Source organism: Rhinopithecus roxellana, chromosome 18 (assembly GCF_007565055.1).
Source record: "Rhinopithecus roxellana isolate Shanxi Qingling chromosome 18, ASM756505v1, whole genome shotgun sequence".
Taxonomy (NCBI): Eukaryota; Metazoa; Chordata; class Mammalia; order Primates; family Cercopithecidae; genus Rhinopithecus; species Rhinopithecus roxellana.
Genome location: NC_044566.1, coordinates 66,674,840 through 66,693,817, shown reverse-complemented (window position 1 = coordinate 66,693,817; position 18,978 = coordinate 66,674,840). Strand labels below are relative to the sequence as shown.

Sequence of the window (18,978 nt, the reverse complement as noted above, 5' to 3'; positions counted from 1 at the left end):
AATTTAGACATGAACTAAGGGCTGTGGAAGCAAATAAAGGAAAACTTTAATGTATTTGGAAGAGACCTGTTGATTCTCCAACAGCACAGATCATTATTACTAATTCTTTTAAATTTTCTAATATTTTTATATATTTTAAATAGGCATAATATAGTACTATATGAATATAATTTATAAATGTATAGAAGTCAACACATACTGAGATATGTGTCAGTCACTTTCCTAAATGTTATGTTTTTTATTAATTCATAAACAAACTTGGAGATCACCAACCTAAATCTTAAACCAACTTTCTTCTTTGAAAAGGAGAGAGAAAAAGAGAAAAGAGAAAACCACATATTCTTAGAGCTTATTGGACATCTCCCTCAAAGTTTCCCTGGAATACAGACACGAAATCACGCAATATTGCAATTGCAACATTGCAAATGCCTCAGGGAATAAAAGTACGGATAAGGAGAGGTTAATCCGTGAGTAAGAGGTAGTGGAGATGACTTGTGATCAGATACTCAAGTCCAAAGGCAATCTTCCCTGTACAGGAAACCTGATTCCTTTCAATTATATGGTATGGGCCTCAACCCTGGCCTCCCTAATTTTGAATCGTATCCTCAGTGTTGATGACTTTGGCCCAGCCTCTTAGATCAGGGGTTCCCAAGCCCAGGCCATGAACCGGTACTGGTCCATGGCCTGTTAGGAACCGGGCTGCACAGCAGGAGATGAGTGGCTGGTGAGTGAACATTAAATGAATGCCGAGCTCTGCTTCCTGTCAGATCAGTGGAGGCACGAGATTCTCACAGGAGTGCGAACCCTGTTGTGAACTACTCATGAGAGGGATCTAGGCGGCGTGCATCTTATGCCTGATGATCTTCTCTGGAACAGTTACATCCTGAAACCGTCCCCTATGCCCTCCATCTATGGAACAACTGTCTTCCACGAAATCGGTCTCTGGTGCCAAAAAGGTTGGGGACTGCTGCCTTAGATCCCAAAAAGTCAGATGCAGGTTCCTTATAGCCTCCTTGGTTTGACAGCTTGGCTGATACCCTGTACTCTGATTCTGATTAACATTACATGGCGTTAGCTTCAAAATCTTCTGTTCTCTATCTTTCCTTAGAGATAACAAAAATCTCAGGCTTTGAAGTCAGTTGAGCTTTAACTTTACTTTCTTCACTTAACAGCAGTATAACGTTCAGTCAGTCAGTTATCTTCTTCAATGGTCAACGTTCTCGTATTAATGTTGGGAATAATACTATCTCCCATTTAAGGTTAACGACTGGTCAACGTTCTCCTATTAATGTTGGGAATAATACTATCTCCCATTTAAGGTTAACGACATAATTAAATGAGATAATGTACAAAAGCTGTTTGACGTGTAGTAAAATGCATGTTAAATAGTTAGCTATTATAATTATTTCTTAATGCTGAGAGTGAATTTATCAAAAACAAACAAGATACATGACTTACAGATTATGATACATGTGGCCTTTACAATAAAAGTATCTTGGTTTACCTACTGATATGCCTGACATGCTAAAGACATTTTGACTTAATGTTATATGTTATCATTTATGTGCTCAATTAGTAATTAACTCTCATAGGCAGACCATAGCATAGCACTTTTATACAATCAAGCCAAATTATATTATTTTCTTTATAGTTTAGCTTTCAAATCAACCTCATGGGTCAACAAGTTCCTCTGTTATGATGCATACAGGTCATTAGGCTTGACCACACACAGGTGCACGGTCATAGGCTGAAAGGCAGAGAAGCTGGACACCCATGCAGCTGCACTTGTCTTGCTCCTGACACTACCTCTCTCAGGTTACTTCTGAGGGTCCCTGAGCTCCTCACCTCTCATCCTCATGCCAGCTACTGAGAAGTCTTTACCATCCTGTTCCCTCAAGAAATCTTTGTCCTCTGAAAATGTGTGCCTGGATACCAGAGGCCCCATGACAACAGACATGCTGTGTCATGAGGTCACAAGGGTGGCGGCAAGACAACTACGCTGTGGCTGGGGGGAAAGACACCAGCAGAAGAAGGCGACAACAGGAAGAGGAGAAGCAGCAATTCAGGTGGCTTTAGCTCCTCGTGTTTGAAGACTCAAAGGCAGGGACATTTCATGGACACATAGACAAGCTCATGTCTTTATCATCCTTCCTTCTACTCAAACTTTCTTTGCACTGATTCTCTGCCATATGTGCCACTTGGCTCCAGCAGACATCTTACATCATTTAATTCAAATCATTTCAATTAATGTGTGTATACTACCCTCAATAAGTTAATGATCACAAAGTCCATTTGTTTTCACAGTAAAGGAGGATTCCAATTAAAGGAAGAAATAAGGGTTTGGCCCTAAGTACATTAAATATATCACCCAGCCCAGTTCCTTAACATGAAAGAAAGCAAGCAGTTTGGTATCAAGCATTAGATTCTGTGGGATTTCATGTGACTTAGGACAGGACAGGCCAATCAGACATTCTCTTGTTCACAGAGATTATTTTAGAAGGATTCAATCCAAACCAATTAGGCTTAATGAGAGCAAATTCCACTACTTTTATTTCTGCCACCAGAAAGACACACTTTCTTCTCCGCTTGCCCTGAATTGGATAGTGCCTGAAGCCTGGATTTCTTGCAGCCACACAAGCCAGCCAACGCAGCAGAGAACAGAGATGAGGGACAGAGAAAAACTGATGGCCATGCTTAGGCCATGGATCAAGGCATGCCCAAGCCAGCCCCCATCTTGTGCTTCTCAGTTACGCCAGTCAATAAATTGCCTTTGTTCAAAACCGTATAGTTGATGTTTGATCATTTGCAACATGAAGAATCTAATACAAGTTTGAGGCAAACCAATGCAATAATCTAAAGAAGTTGCTTGTGTGTGTGTGTGTGTGTGTGTGTGTGAGAGAGAGAGAGAGAGAGAGAAAGAGAGAGAGAGAGCGCGACTGAGTCTCACTCTGTTGCTGGGCTGGAGTGCAGTGGCGAGATCTTGGCTTGCTGCAATCTCCGCCTCCCTGGTTCAAGCGATTCTCCTGCCTCAGCCTCCTGAGTAGCTGGAACTACAGGCATATAACACCATGCCCAGCTAATTTTTGTATTCTTAGTAGAGACAGGGTTTCACCATGTTGGCCAAGACGGTCTCGATCTCTTGACCTCGTGATCCACCCACCTCAGCCTCCCAAAGTGCTGGGATTGCGGGTGTGAGCCATTGTGCTGACTGCCTTTTTTTCTTTTCCCGCAGGGCGATGGTGGTGTTAGCTCCTGACAAATGGAAGAATGAGGGGGGAATGCAACCACAAGTAGAAAGGAGTATTTAAAAATGAGGACAGAAGATGGACACAAATTTGAATGACTCCCTGCCATTAGTCAAGCAAACAGAACTTAGAGGTTGTGGAAATCCACATCATCAGTGTTGGCTCACATGAATGAGGAGGGCTGTTCAGTGTTCTCCTGTGCTCTGGGTGGGAAGGGGGTCAAAGATGAGGGTAGAGAAAGATTACTAGGTTTTGCAAGAGAGAACGAGTGGGAAAATTTAAGATGACAGCTCTAAGTTTTATATGGAACTATTAGAGAATATATGCTAATAGTTTAATCCCACTTACTTGGGAGGCTGAGGCAGCCGAATCACTTGAACCCGGGAGGTGGAGGTTGCAGTGAACAGACATAGCGCCACTACACTCCAGCCTGGGTGACAGAGTGAGACTCCGTCTCAAAAAAAAAAAAAAAGTTTGCCTCCTACTGAAATGAATATATTAGAATGGGGAGTCACTTAATCTTTGCATTAAAAAATTCACTCTTCATCCCCTCCCCATGGTTTTGTTCTTTTTTATTCATCCCAACATCTGTAGTTCAAAACTTAGTCCAGGAAATCCCAGGCATATATTATTTGCTTTATCTCATATATAACATAATTATGGACTTGAGGATAATGCTGCAATATTCATTTTGCTTATGCTCTTTCATTGTTCAAAAATGGCCTGAAAACATTCTTTACCCAAATGTTTTAACATGATGAAATAATTTTATTAGCATTTTCTACAAATATGAAATCAAAATAGGCCCCCAAACAAGATTAAATAGTTCATTGCTGGGCTGATAATAATTTTTCTATTTTGTCTTTAATAAACTAGTCATAAGTGTAGCTGCCATCTCTCTCAGAAAGTCCTTCTTTTACATAACCCTCAAATAAGTTTATAATCTTGAGCTTATGTCAAGGGAAAGTACAGGAGAAGGTGCAGTGGGAGAGGAGAGCCACGGGAGAGGGAGAGGGCTGAGTAGGCGAAGGAGAAAACGGGAAGGGGAAGGGTGCAGAGCAGGCTGCCTTGAAGAGGGAAGGGTACGTGCTGGCCCAGATGGCCCAGATTGCAGAGGGCAGGAGCAAAGCAGCTCCCGCCTGAGTGCCACCAGAGTAGCAGGGAGGTCATCTGCTGTGAGTCGCAGGGAGCAGGGCTGGCAGGGGCCAGAGGAGAGCCGTGGAGTTACGAAAGGGCTTCTAGAGAGAATGGGAGAGGACCATGTCAAGCTTAAGTAATGGGATGGCAGACTGGCACCTCTCCTCTCTCTTGCATCCTTTCTTGCCAAATGATGTCTGCACAGGCCAGTTCCTATTTCCCTTCTGCCATAATGGAAGCTTCCTGAGGCCTCACCAGAAGCAGATGCTGGCGCCATGCTTCCTGTACAGCCTGCAGAACCATGAGCCAAAGGAAACCTCTTTTCTTTATAAATGACCTGGCCTCAGATATTCCTTTATTCCTCTGCCATTTACCTACCTTAGCGAATTACAGCCTCTCTGGGCCCAGTCTCCTTCCATGTTAAATGGGGTCCTAACCACAGAGAGTGTGTGTGAAAGTGACATGAAATGAAACACCTGAAGTGACTCTTAAAGTAGGAGTTCCATCAACACAATAAACAGAGCATCTTTCTTTTCGGAGCAAGTGCTGGAAGACAGAAGTAATGGTACAGTGGTATTACGTGTACCTGTGATAAGTAAATTATCTGGAGAATAATTTATTGAGTATTTCTGGCAAGTCATTTTGGATTAAGGGGAGTTATAAACAAACTGAGTCAACAATCTTAAAGAAAAAAGACAGGAAAACAAAAACCTGGCTACCAGTTGAGGCGACTGGTCCGGACAGCAGGGCCTACCAGGAGAGAAGAGAAAGAGAATGCAACCAGTCCTTGGTATATGGGGGGCATTTGCCACTGCAGTGTCTGTACGTCACCATGCCTTTAAAATGCAAGGCAACCCCAAGTGTAACACAATCCACGGTATTTCATGCAAATAATTCAATGATTTTCAAAAACATTCTTTATAAAAGTATAACTTTATTATTTAGCTTTAGCCTTTTTGTATCTGGTTGCTAGTTAGGCCTTTGTCTTCAATTCAATACGATTTTAGTTAAATTTTTCATATTTAAAAATGTTCCCTTTTCTTATTCAGGTAACTTACTATATCTTAGTTTTGAAAAAGAGTTTAGCAATAAATATTGAATAAAGCCTACTAGACAAAAATAGTGTATTTTTACACATTAGTATCTGGTTCATGTTACTTTTCCAGTTCAGCTTTCATTATTTAATTACTAATGTAGCTATACTTTGATATAATGGAATGACTCAGGGTTTTGTACCTAAAGCAACCAAGCCCACATCCATGCCGGGATTTAATTTAGGTGATCTCACTCAGGGGTCCAGAACTGCGTTCCCTCTTCAAACCAAGTCTGAATGAGGCATTAACCTAATTGAAATTGAGTCTGAATTAGGTATTAGGTCCAGACATTTTTCTAGACAGCAGATCTGTAACTACTACCAGATTAAATTACCTTGGAAAGCATCATTTTACCCTCTTCTGACTTTTCCTGCTGTTTCCTATTCCAGCACAAATATTTCCCTCATATATAACAAAATGAAATGTGAAAATGCATGTTGCTAAGGTAGTTATTTTATTTCCTAATTTTGAAGATGTCATGTTCAGAAATGTATATGCTAATTTACTTTAACTGGGGATTCCTGCATAGAAAACATTGTATTGTTACCACTGTCAGCACACAACTCATTTTTTTACTTCACATGTTTAACTACAGAAAACCTAACAAAATTGGCATTCAAAAACTACAAGGCACCATCACTTAAGTATGAATTATTGTACCACTATTATGTCCATATAAATCATTTTCTTATAATTTTAGAATAAGAAATAAAATTTTATTTATCTTTTTTAGTTAACTATAACCATGTCCCTAGATACTTATGTATTTTACCCACAGTACAATAAGGTGTCCTGTAGGACACAGTCTTATTTTTCTAATTTATTTATTTATTTATTTATTTATTTATTTATATTTGAGACTGAGTCTTGCTCTATCGTCCAGGCTGGAGTGCACTGGTGCAACCTCGGCTCACTGCAACCTCCGCCACCCAGGTTCAAGTGATTCTCCTGCCTCAGCCTCCTGAGAAGCTGGGACTACCGGCGTGTGCCACAGCACCCACATAATTTTTGCATTTTTAGTAGAGATCGGGTTTCACCATGTTGCCCAGGCTGGTTTTGAACTCCTGACCTCAGGTGATCTGCCAGCCTCGGCCTCCCAAAGTGCTGGGATTACAAGAGGACACAGCCCTCTTTTTTTTTTTTTTTTTTTTTGTAACAGACAGAGTCAAGCTCTGTTGCCCAGGCTGGAATGCAGTGGCCTGATCTCGGCTCACTGCAAGCTCTGCCTCCTGGATTCACGCCATTCTCCTGCCTCAACCTCTGGAGTAGCTGGGACTACAGGCGTCCGCCACCATGTCCAGCTAATTTTTTAAAAATATTTTTAGTAGAGATGGGGTTTCACCGTGTTAGTCAGGAGCCAGGATGGTCTCGATCTCCTGACCTCGTGATAGGCCCGCCTCAGCCTCCCAAAGTGCTGGGATTACAGGCATGAGCCACCGCGCTCGCCCAGGACACAGTCTTAAGTAGTAGACATCAAGTGAGAGTCTGACAAATAAGAAAAAAATCATTCCTAAGATAACAAAATGATGCTGATTAAAATGTAATAGTGTGTGTATATATATTTATATAAAAATGATTTTAAATATTACCAACCCACAATTTATAAAATGCTACTTTTAAAATGGGGTTATTATTACCCTGGTTATCTCTGAAAGGTGTTTTAGTAGTTTTAAAATGTAAATAAATTATTTGTACAATGTGAAAGTTTGCTTATTGATTTTATAGTCTGTTATGTAGACTAGCTAGGCTATGTAGTTCTGATCATTTGAATTTATTAAATGAGCTATTTATCACTACCTTTTTTCCGAGATTTAAGAAAGGCTGTCTGACAGATTATAGTCATGACGCAGGACACCTTCTCTGCACATGTGAGGCCACGGTGTAAGTGTACCATACATGTTAATTATTTACATGTAACATACACTAAGTATTGTGTCTGTCATATTTAGCAAAACGCATTAAAGGTGAAAAGAATAGAGGACTTAAGTACAATATTTGAAAATATAACTGCCATATAACTTTAAAAGTTTGCTGTAAGATATTTAAACACATGTGGATGGATGCCTGTTTGCTAATCAATTTGGAAGCATACTGTCATGAAGAGAAATTTTAATACCAGAGACACTGAACCGGTTAGCGAAAGAATCCATCAACAAAAACGAAGGTTTCAGCTTATGTGTAATTTTGGAATAGAATTGTGTAATCTTTTCTTTACAGTTTCTTTATAGCCTGTCCATGTCAAAGGAAGAAAAGCATAGGAAGACCCGTATTCAAAAGATTTGCATTGAAAAATGTAAATACTATTCCATTGCTTTACTAGCACCAATTTACCTGGGTTAAGGAACAGCCAGGAGTATTAGTACATGAATACTATGGATACACATGGAGTGCCAGCATTATAAAATCCGCCTGTACAATGTCATCACTGGATGAGTGGATGTTTCACAGATCAACTGTCTGGCACTGTGCTAACATTCAGAAACATCAGAATACTCAGTAATGATGTAAGAACAAGCAGCTTGCTGACTTTGATGTAACCAAGTGACAGCATGCTTATACGTAAATACTAATTAGTGGTACTTAATGTAGGTAATGAGTATAAGGGTGATGAGGATCATCAAGAAATTATGTAATCCCACTGAAGATGACAGAGCCCCGCTGCGCTTCAGTTCCCCTCTAAAACCCCCAAGCAAACCCTATGCAACTTTGCACTTGGTGCAGACACTCGGCTTACTGTGTTCCAGACTCCCCAGCAAGCAACCCAGGGCAATGTTTTTGGCAAAATCATTTGCAGAAAACCAATTCACTCTCATTCTCTCACACCAGACACAAGCACGCAACAAGTTATTAAGCCTCATTGCAGAATGAGGATCAGTTAGTGAAGTCTTTGGGCAAAGAAAGCCAACTGTCTAAATTACATTTTACTCTTGTCTCTGAGCCCCCACAACGGGGCAGGGGAAGGATACTGCTGTCTAGGGCAGAGAAGGGGAGAAGAAAGAGAGCACGGGTGGTTATGGAGTCCTGGGGGAAGGCTGGAACTGGCATAGCGACGTCTAACAGAGGGGTTAGCTTAGGAGGTTGGAGGAGAAGGAAGGGACTCAGCAATCTGGGGAACTGAAGACGAAGTGGCGGGCAGTGGCTATTCTCTTTACCTGCTGTACTTCTTGGAGTCCCGGAACGCAAACAGCCGCTGCATTTCCCTTCATTCCAGACGGGATGACACCACAGTCTTCTCCCCGGACAGCGCGGGCCTCCGCTGCGTCCTTCCTCAGCGACCGCAGCGACGACTCTGCTCCAGGGCGGGGGAGCAGCTTCCCGAGCCGCGGGCGCCCACTTCCCCCCCGGACTCCGGGCAATACCGGCCAGGGCGCGCGGGGAGGTGGGGGCCAGCCAGGGATCCCCCAGGAACTAGCCTGGGCTGCTGCACCGCTGCCAGGGCCGTCCTGCGCCTAGCCCAGCCCTGGGCGCCGCCGGCTGGACGCCAGTCACCTCCCACTGCGCCCCAGACGCCGCCAAGTCCCAGTACCGTGCGCCCCTCCGGATGTCCGAAAGCGCCTCTCCAGGGCAGCTGATGCCCCTCTGTGTCCTTCCCGCGACGGGGCCGCTCCACACCTCCCGTGTCCCTCCACGTCCATCACCGCGTGCCTCTCCAGCATCCCCCTCCCCTCCAAGATCCAACACAGCACCCCTTCAGCTGTTTCCCGCGTCCCACCAGAAGTTCCTCCAGCGACTGCCCCGCCCCTCCACTCCACACCCCTCGTGTCCCTCCATGTCGGTCACCGTGTGCCTCTCCAGCATCCCCTCCCCTTCAGTTCCAACACGGCACCCTTTCAGATGTTCCCGCGCCGCTCCAGCGACTGCTCCGCCCCTCCACTTTTCCTGTCTCTCCAATTCTATCCAGGCGCGCCCCTCCAGCACGCCCCCACCGCTCCACTCCACTCCCCCGTCCCTCCACTCCGTCCCCGCACGCCGGCACTCTCACTCCGAGCCCCCCTGTGTCAAAACGCCGCGCCCTTCCCAGCGCTCCTCCTTGGCGCCACCGCAAGATTCCCCTCCCTCCATATCCTGCACTCCTCCCGCACCCGCCCACGCACCCCTGCGCGCCTCCTGGTTGCACCTCCACCCCGCGGCCTCTCCACCCTCAGGCTCGCCCCGGCGATCCAGCGCGCCGGGCGCTGGGCAGGGACATTTTTCGCTTCCCCCCGACTCCGCTGCAGACGCTGGGCGCCTTCATCTTTCTAACCCAACTGCTCCTGCTGAATGGATCTTGCTTGGGCTTGGAGCACCTGGCCACAATCTTTACACTTCTGGTCCTGCTCCTTTACTGTCAGAAAGAGTCGGCACCTGTGGCGACTTAGGGAGTCCCTCTAGGGGGAATGGTTCCATCTGGAGGCTTTAAAAGTCTTGCCACCCAGCCTGTCCCTCGCAAACCCCTTGGGTTTAGCAGTTTACTCCTAGAAGCTCGCCCAGGACTACTTCTCGCTCCGCCGCTAGGAGGCACTCCCGAGGGTTTGCAGGAACTCGGCTGTGGTGGAAACAAGGCCGCACGCAGTTTAGGCTGCACTTCCGTTAGCTCTCGGAGGCGAGCTGGGAAATAGTGACTGCTGACCCATGACAAAGAAACCTCTTTACTATGTTCTGTTTCCAAGGCCTGAAGAAGTTCTCTGGAACACATACCGTGTCCTGAGTTGGCTCCGGCCGGTGGGTTCGTGGTCTCAGGAATGGAGCCCCGGACCTGTGCAGTGAGTGTTACAGCTCTTTTAGATGGTACAGACCGAAAAGTTGGTGGTAGCAAGGTTTACTGTGAAGAACTAAAGAACAAACCTTTCATGCCATGAAAGGGGACTCCAGCGGGATCTCTGCTGGTGGGGGGGTGGGGGTGGGGGATGCAGGGGTGGGGGGTGGCGCTGGGGGTGGGGGGTGGGGGTGGGGGATGGGTGGGGTGGGGGTGGGGGTGGGGGAGGGTGGGGGGGGGGAGGGGTGGGGGTGGGGGTGGGGAAGGGGTGGGGGTGGGGATGGGTGGGGGTGGGGTGGGGTGGGGGTGGGGGTTGGGGTTGGGGGATGGGGTGGGGGATGGGGTGGGGGTGGGGGCAGCTTTTTTTCCTTTATTGTCCCCGCCCATCTTCCCTTTCTGTCCTGTCAGAGTGCCCTTTTTTCAATCCTCCCCGTGATTGGCTACTTTTAGAATCCTGCTGATTGGTGCGTTTTACAGGGCTCTGATTGGTGTGTTTTACAGAGCAGTGATTGGTGCGTTTTACAGGGCTCTGATTGGTGTGTTTTACAGAGTGCTGATTCGTGCGTTTTGCAGAGCACTGATTGGTGTGTTTTACAATCTTCTTGTAACAGAAGAAAGTTCCCCGAGTTCCCACTCCGTCAGGGAAGTCCAGCTGGCCTCATCTCTCAATACAGTTTTCTAATTAATGCTTGTGTATTTCAGTCACTTATTTATTCATTGACATTCTCGCCTGCACATGCATCACAGGGGAGCATCTTGGTTTAGCAGTTTTGTGTGAATGGTATGGGTACCCGAAGATGTTTGGTGAGTGTGCTAAGGAGGTAAACGTTCAAATATATTCCCAAGGGATCATGCCAGTGTATTTCATGATTTTTTACAGTAAAAATCTGGTACCATATTTGGAACCAAGTAGAAACATAAAGATGTTGGACCGTTTTAAAATGTTTTCAGTGAAACAGAACGGATAACTGCAAGGCAGAAATATGTATAACTTCTAGATTACACTTTTTAAAAGCAAACTTTTGCAAAGGTAGAAAATGAAACGAGAAAAGCCAGTTTTCCAGAAGTGTCCAGTACAATATTTCTCTAATTATTGCTTTCTTATAGATGATAAACAGTGATAATAATTTTCTAAAAATATTTCCCCCAAGGAGCAAAGGATAAACAAGATGGATATACAGATATATTATTAAGGGTATATTAATAATTTCCTACATATATCACAGGCAGCAAATGACAGATATTGTGAATTGTTACTCTAAAAATGTCCATACTAATCAGTAAAGGTTGCAATTTAATATTTCTGCCAAAGAATCCAGAAGTTATTAATGTGTTTTAAGTGCCAAAACTAACATGATCTCACAGCCAGAACTTCTCCTTTGTTGGCTTAGAAATAAATTATTGGCAACAGTTTGTGCTGGGGATTATGATCGCAGTGGGGATCTAGAGAACTTACGAGTCCTGTGATGGAAGCTAAACATATCCAAAGTGGTGTATGAAAACAACCAGGGGTGTGGACAAGAGACACGGCCTCCAGACTGGACTGAACATCTTACCAGTAAAAATAATTTTGAGCAACTCAATACATGTATGTTTGTTTATAAGTTACATGCATTTATGAATTTATTGTATATTTTATGTGAATACCAATATATTGTTTACATTGTAAAACAGAGAGAAATATAAATTTTAGAAGGATATATGAAAGTACATATAAATAAAAAAAGCAAGGAGGCTGAGGCAAGAGAATCGCTTGAACCCAGGAGGTGGAGATTGCAGTAAGCCAAGATTGTGCAACTGCACTCCAGCTTGGGCAATGGAAGGGGAGTCCATCTCAGGGGTGAAAAAAAAAAATCAAAGAAAAGCACTGGAATGGAGACATGCAGATCTCTGCAGATCCTCTCCCCAGTGATACAGCTCCACCTGATGAAACTTCTTATTTTATTTTGAAATTTATTTTTAGCTATAATGAACTTTATTTTTTAAAATTCTGGTGATGTAATTTTTTAATTTCAATAGTCATGTGGATGAATTGTGGAGTGGTGAAGTCTGAGGTTTTAGTGCACCCATCACCAAGCCATATACATTGTACACAATATGTAGTTTTTTATCCTTCACCCCTTTTCTGGCTTCTGAGTCTCCAATGTCCGTTCTAGCACTCTGTATGCCTTGGCGCACCCATAGCTTAGCTCCCACTTATGAGTGAGAACATACAGTATTTGCTTTTTCATTCCTGAGTAATTTCACTTAAAACAATGACCTCCAGCTCCATCCAAGTTCCAGCAAAAGACGTTATTTTGTTCTTTTTTTATGGATGAGTAGTATTCCATGATGTATATATGCCACATTTTCTTTATCCACTCATTAGTTGATGGGTAATTATGTTAGTTCCATATCTTTGCAATTGTGAACTGTGCTGCAATAAGCATATGCGTGCAAGTGTCTCTTTGATATGGTGACTTCTTTTCCTTTGGGGTAGATACCTAGTAGTGGGATTGCTGGATTGAATGGTAGATCTACTTTTAGTTCTTTGAGAAATCACCATACTGTTTTCCAAAGAGGTTGTAATAATTTACATTCCCATCAGCAGTGTATAAGCGTTCCCTTTTCACCACATCCACACCAACATCTGTTGCTTTTTGATGTTGCTTTTGATGTTTTGGCTGTTGTAAGGTGGTATTTCATGGTGGTTGTAATTTGCAATTCCCTGATGATTAGTGATGTTGAGCCTTTTTTCATGTTTTTGGCCATTTGTACATTTTTCTTTTGAGAAATGTCTATTCATGTCATTTTCCCACTTTTACATGGGATTATTTTTTTCTTGCTGATCAGTTTTGGTTCCTCATAGAAACTTCCTAGAATGATCCACGCCCATATAGATTCACTGGTGAATTATACCAAACATTTAAGGGAGAATCAATATAAATTTTTTACAAACTCTTACAAAAGATATAAGAGGAGGAACACTTAACAATTTATTCTGGGAGGTGAGTATTACCCTGAAATCAAACCACACAAAATCCTCACAATAAAATAAAACTACAGGTCAATATCTCTTGCAAATATAGAAATAAAAATACTGCAAATATTACAAATAAAAATTACTAGCCAACATAATCTAGGAGCATATAAAAGGCATTATACACCATGACTGGCTGGTCCAAGTGCAGTGCTGACACAAATAATTGATCACAACCAGTTACAGATTTGTTCCTTCTCCACTCCCACTGCTTTACTTGACTAACCTTAAAAAATAAAAAATAAAAAAGTTTAAGACAAAAAACAAATTATCGTCTTAATAGATACAGAAAAATCATTTGTCAAAATGAAACATCCTTTTCTAATAAAAATGTCCAACAAACTAGAAATAGAAAGGAGTTTCCTCAACCCGATAAAGGGCATTTATAAAAAACCTACAGCTAACATCACACTTAATGGTGAAAGACTGCTTTTTTTCCCCAAAGAAGCAAATATTAGTAGATCTAAAGGGAGTGATAGAGAGCAATAAAATAATAGTAGGGTACTTCAACACCCTAATTTCAGCAAAAGACTGATCATATAGACAGAAGAATCAACGTACAACCAAGAAGCATATGAAAAAATGCTCAACCTAACTACACATCCGAGAAAGGCAAATTATATTGACATAGTTTGGTTGTGTGCCCACCCAAATCTCATCTTGAATTGTTCCCATAATCTCCACGTGTCTTGGGAGGGACCCAATGGGAGGTAATTGAATCTTGGAGGCGGTTACGCCCATGCTGCTGTTCTTGTGATAGTGAGTCCTCACTAGATCTGATGGTTTTATAAAGGGCTTTCCCCCCTTTGCTTGGCACTTCGCCTTGCTGCTGCCATGTGAAGGACGTGTTTGCTTCTTCTTCCACCATGATTGTAAGTTTACTGAGGCCTCACCAGCCGTGCTGAACTGTGAGTCAATTAAACCTCTTTTCTTTATAGATTACCCAGTCTCTGGTACATCTTTATTAGCAGCATGCGAATGGACTAATACACATATGATCTAGCAATCCCACTACTGGGTTTATGTCTAAAAGAAATGAAATCAGTATGTCGAAGAGGGACATCTGCACTGTCATGTTTGTTCCATTAGTATTCACAATAGCCAAATTATGGAATCAAGCCAAATGCTCATCATCAGATGAATGGATAAAGAGAATATTATATGCAATGAAATAGCGTTCACTCACAGAAAAGGATGAAACCCTCTCATTTGTGACAATATGGATGAGCCTGGAGGCCATTTAGTTAAGTGAAATAAGCCAAGCACAGAAAGACATATATACTACAAGATATCACCTATATGTGGAATCTAAAAAAACTGACTGATACGAGTTGAGAGTAGAACAGTGGTTACCAGAGACTGAGGAGAATAATGAGAACAGGGAGAAGGGGAGAAGGTGGTCAATAGGTGGAATGTTAGTTAGGAGAAATAAGTACTACTGCTCTTTTGCACAGTAGAGTGACTATAGCTAACAATAATGCATTGTATATTTCACATATCTAAAAGAGAAGATTTTGTCGTGAATATTCTCATGACAAAGCAATGATAAATAAGGTGATGAATATGCTAATGAACATGATTTGCTTATGTAATGTAGACATGTATGGAAACATCACACTGTACCCCATACATATGTATAATTATTGTATGTCAATAAAAAATAAAGTTCATTAGCTTCAAAAAAAAATTGACAAGCTAGTATCAAAAGTCATATAGGAATGCAAGAGGACCAAAACAGAGAAAGTCATATGGAAAAAGAAGAACAATGTTGAGGCCTCATGATTTCTGATTTAGAAACTTACTACAAACCTATATGGTACTAGCAAATGACATATACATCAATGGAACAGAACTGAGTTCAGAAATAAACTCTCACATTTGCAGTTAATTGAGCATTCAATAGGAAAAGAATTGTTTCATCAACAAATGTTTATAAAACAACCGAATATTCACACACAAAGGAATAAAGTTGGGCTCCTTCTTCCTACCACACACAAAATTTAACTAAAAATGTATTATATGCCTCAATGTAAGAGCTAAAACTAAAAACTTTCAGAAAAGAACATAAATTTTTATGAACTTGGGCCTGGCAAAAACTTGTTACACACATCAAAATCAGTAGTAACAGATGAAAAATCAGTAGTAGAAGGCCTCATCAAAATTAAAAATGTTTCTGCAGCAAATTATACCATCAAGAAAGTCAAAGAAAACATGAAAATGGTACAAAAGATTTGCAAATTCTGTATCTGATAAGGAGCTCAATAATAAATGAACATTTCTCCAAAAAAGATATACAAATGGCCAGTAAGCATAGGAAAGGATACTCAAAAGCATTAGCCATTTAGAAAACACAAATCAAAACCACAATAAGATACCACTTCATAGCCTCTAGAAATGCTATAGTAAAAAAGACAATCACAAATTTGTGAGGGTGTGAAGAAACTGGAACACTCATGTATTGCTGGAGGGAATGTAAAATGTTGCAACCATTTTGGAAAACAATTTGGGAGTGCTTCAAAACACTAACCATAGCCTTATCAGATGAGCCAGAAATTTTCTTCTATTTATTCAAGAAAAATAAAAACATATCCACACAAAAACTTGTATACAAATGTGCACGGTAGCAGTATTCATAACAGTAAAAATGGGGAACCAATCCAAATGTACATCAACTGATGAAGGAATAAACAAAACATGATATATCCATACAATGGAATATTATTCAGCCATAAAAGGAATAAATTATTGACACATAATACAATATGGATGAACTTTGAAAACATTATACTAGGTGAAAGGAGTCAATGACAAAAGATCAGATAGTATAATTCATAGACATAATATGAAAAATAGATATTTAAGGGCTGATAAAAATGTTCTAAGTTGAGATTTTGGTGACTGCTGCATAACTGTGAATATAGTAAAGCCTTTTTCATTCTGTACCTTAAATGGGTGAATTTTGTGTGGCATGTGAATTATATTTTAATAAGGCTGTGAAAAATGCATATACATAAAAATACTAGCTTTCGTTTTTCTCTCATGCTCCAGTGAGATGCAGAAGTCAGAAAAGAGAGGATCAGGAAGCCATCAATTCTGCTTTTACCTGTGCACTTTTTTCTTCTGTAGTTAAAACTAAGTAAGAGCTCTCAGGTCATTTCCATAAAATCCATCCCCTTTCTTATGTGTTTATTTCTTTGATGATGTTCAAGGTTCCTTTTCTTTTTTCCCCCTTCAGCACTATATTGTATAAGACGGTCTGCAAGCCAAGCGTTCTTCTTCTGCCTCCATTTGTATGTAAATCGGTTCAGGTGATGTGTTAAACTATAACTTTAAATTTGTGACTTTAAAATTCAGTTGAACACCATGCTGTGATGAAAGAACATTGAACTTTATGCTAGAGGTCCTGGTTAATCCAAATTCTATTCTTAGATCTAACAATCTTTTCTATGGTAACAGCTACCTCTATGGGCCTAAGGCTTCTCATCAGTGACTGAAATACTTGTTTTTAAAAAAAAATCCCTAATATTTATTTTTTTTTAATTGATGTTTAAAAATTTCCTTTCTCTATTTTTTTCTTCTCAGCTTTTTTAGTAGTCAGGAATGTGTTACAAGAACTGCTAAAGGTCTGAATGGTCCTGTGTTTCTTAACTGTACAACATGTGGGCTCACTGCACCTGAAGTTACTATAGCTCTAAATGTCAACGATTCTGAATATTAATAACTTTCTGATTATGTAAAGACCACATAGTATAAGGTTAAGGGGCCTTCTGGGTCTAGAAACTGTGGGCTCTGATCTCTTTCTGTTTAGTCATTGTAGGATCTTATGACCTTGGGTAAGCTGTGTAAATTCTTTTTTTTTTTTTTTGAGACAGTTCTCGTTCTTGTTGCCCAGGCTGGAGTACAATGGCTCCGCGTACCACAGCCTCCGCCTCCCGGGTTCAAGTGATTCTCCTGCCTCAGTCTCCCAAGTAGCTGGGAATAACAGTCATGCACCACCATGCCCAGCTAATTTTGTATTTTTAGTATAGACGGGGTTTCTCAGTGTTGGTCAGGCTGGTCTCCAACTCTCGACCTCAGGTGATCCGCCTGCCTCAGACAGCCTCCCTAAGTGCTGGGATTACAGGCGTGAGCCACCACACCTGGACTGTAAATTATTTATACTTCTTTTTCCCGGTCTAAAACATGAGGGTAAAAATTAAGATGTAAATGATAGGAATGTGTTAAGAAATAAATGAGCTAAGGTATGCAAAATATAGAACTCAATACTTAGAATTTAGTAAGTTATCTTTTTTTTTTAGAAGTGCCAACATCTTTTCTTTTTGTCAAATTACACTTGCTAGTATGGGCCACTTTTCATTGGTTCCTCCAAAGGAAAGGTAATATTAAAGCAAGGTATGTAGGTAATTAATTTCAAAAAAAATCCTTTAATGTTTTACTTTATTAGAAAAATTAATGTTACCCCTTGATTTTTTTTTTTTCTCTTTTAAACATGTAGTGTCGATATGGAAGTGCTGGGAAGGGATTATGGAAGTGTGGGAAGGGAAGAACGTGGTCCCTTTAAATGATACTGAAGGGAGAAGGGAAGTGCTTGGTAGAGAAGGGTGTGGTCCCTGGCTAGGGCTCTACCCCCACGGACCTAGATGAGGACAGGTGAGACCACCCTGGCCTGCCACACCCCCGTCCTGTGCCTAAAACTTCGTGAGACCCTAGCAGGCAGACACATAGGCGGCTGGACAGCAGGAGAGGCACACCAGAAGAGTAACACAGGGGATGTGGAGAGACAGGTACTGGCACGCCAGCAGGCCACCGACCACCAATGGGCAGAAGCAGAATGACGCCTGCAGGCTGCTGATGGACAGAAGCAGAACCATGCAGAGTTTGGTTGGGGCAGCCGGAGGAGAACCCAGGATGCGGAGTGGCCCAACTCCAGAGGAAAACCATCTTCCTTCTGGCTCCCCCATCTGCTGAAAGCTACTTCTACTCAATAAAACCTTAGGCTCATTCTCCAAGCCCACGTGTGATCTGATTCTGGTACACCAAGGCAAGAACCTGGGATACAGGAATACGTTTGTCCTTGCGATGAGGCGGGGATCTCCTTGAGCTGACCAACACAAGCTGCCTACAGGCGACTAAACTAGAAGAGCACCCTGTAGCAAGCCCCCTGGGGCTTCAGGCTCTGTAAACATTCACCCCTAGACAGTGCCTCAGGGTGGGAGCCCCCACAGCCTGCCCAGCTGTGTGCTCTCCTAGAGGTTTGAGAGACCGGGCACTGAAGAAGCCAGCCACACCCTATCACAGGCCATGCGAGGAGGACAAGGGAACTTTTCCGTTTCAGTGTAAAAAGTTTCTCAAAGCCAAAGCTGATTAAACTCTTCAATAGAAACTTTATGAGCCTTTAGACTCAAGGAGAACTGTTTCTGGGCCTGGGTAACTAAGTGACACAAAGTCAAGGAGTAGCTCTCCACCACCTGGGGTCAGAAGTTGTGGGAGAATCAGAGGCAGGTCTGTGACATTTTTAACAGCAGACTGAGAGGGATGGGTAGATGCATGACAGTGACTGCAACAGACGGTTTTCTTTAGAAGTACGAGTGTGCAGCCCTGAAGGCTGTCCAAGAAATAGCTGTTGACAGTTAGTGCAAGAGAAAGGGAGATTTTAATCTCCTTACAAGTTGTAGCCAGTCTATTTTTGAGCTATATATATTTGGATCTGAGTGTTCATGACTCATATCTCTGACTGAAACCTATGTG

At 42.1% G+C, this 18,978-nt stretch overlaps 1 long non-coding RNA gene across 1 annotated transcript; it reads left to right on the top strand.

Annotated features, from left to right (window-relative positions):
• The first annotated feature begins 11,665 nt into the window (after positions 1-11,665).
• On the top strand, positions 11,666-16,539 carry LOC115894551. Its single transcript, XR_004054654.1, has 3 exons — positions 11,666-11,799; positions 16,279-16,366; positions 16,466-16,539. It is a non-coding gene; the product is annotated as an uncharacterized LOC115894551 (long non-coding RNA).
• Positions 16,540-18,978: the final 2,439 nt, after the last annotated feature.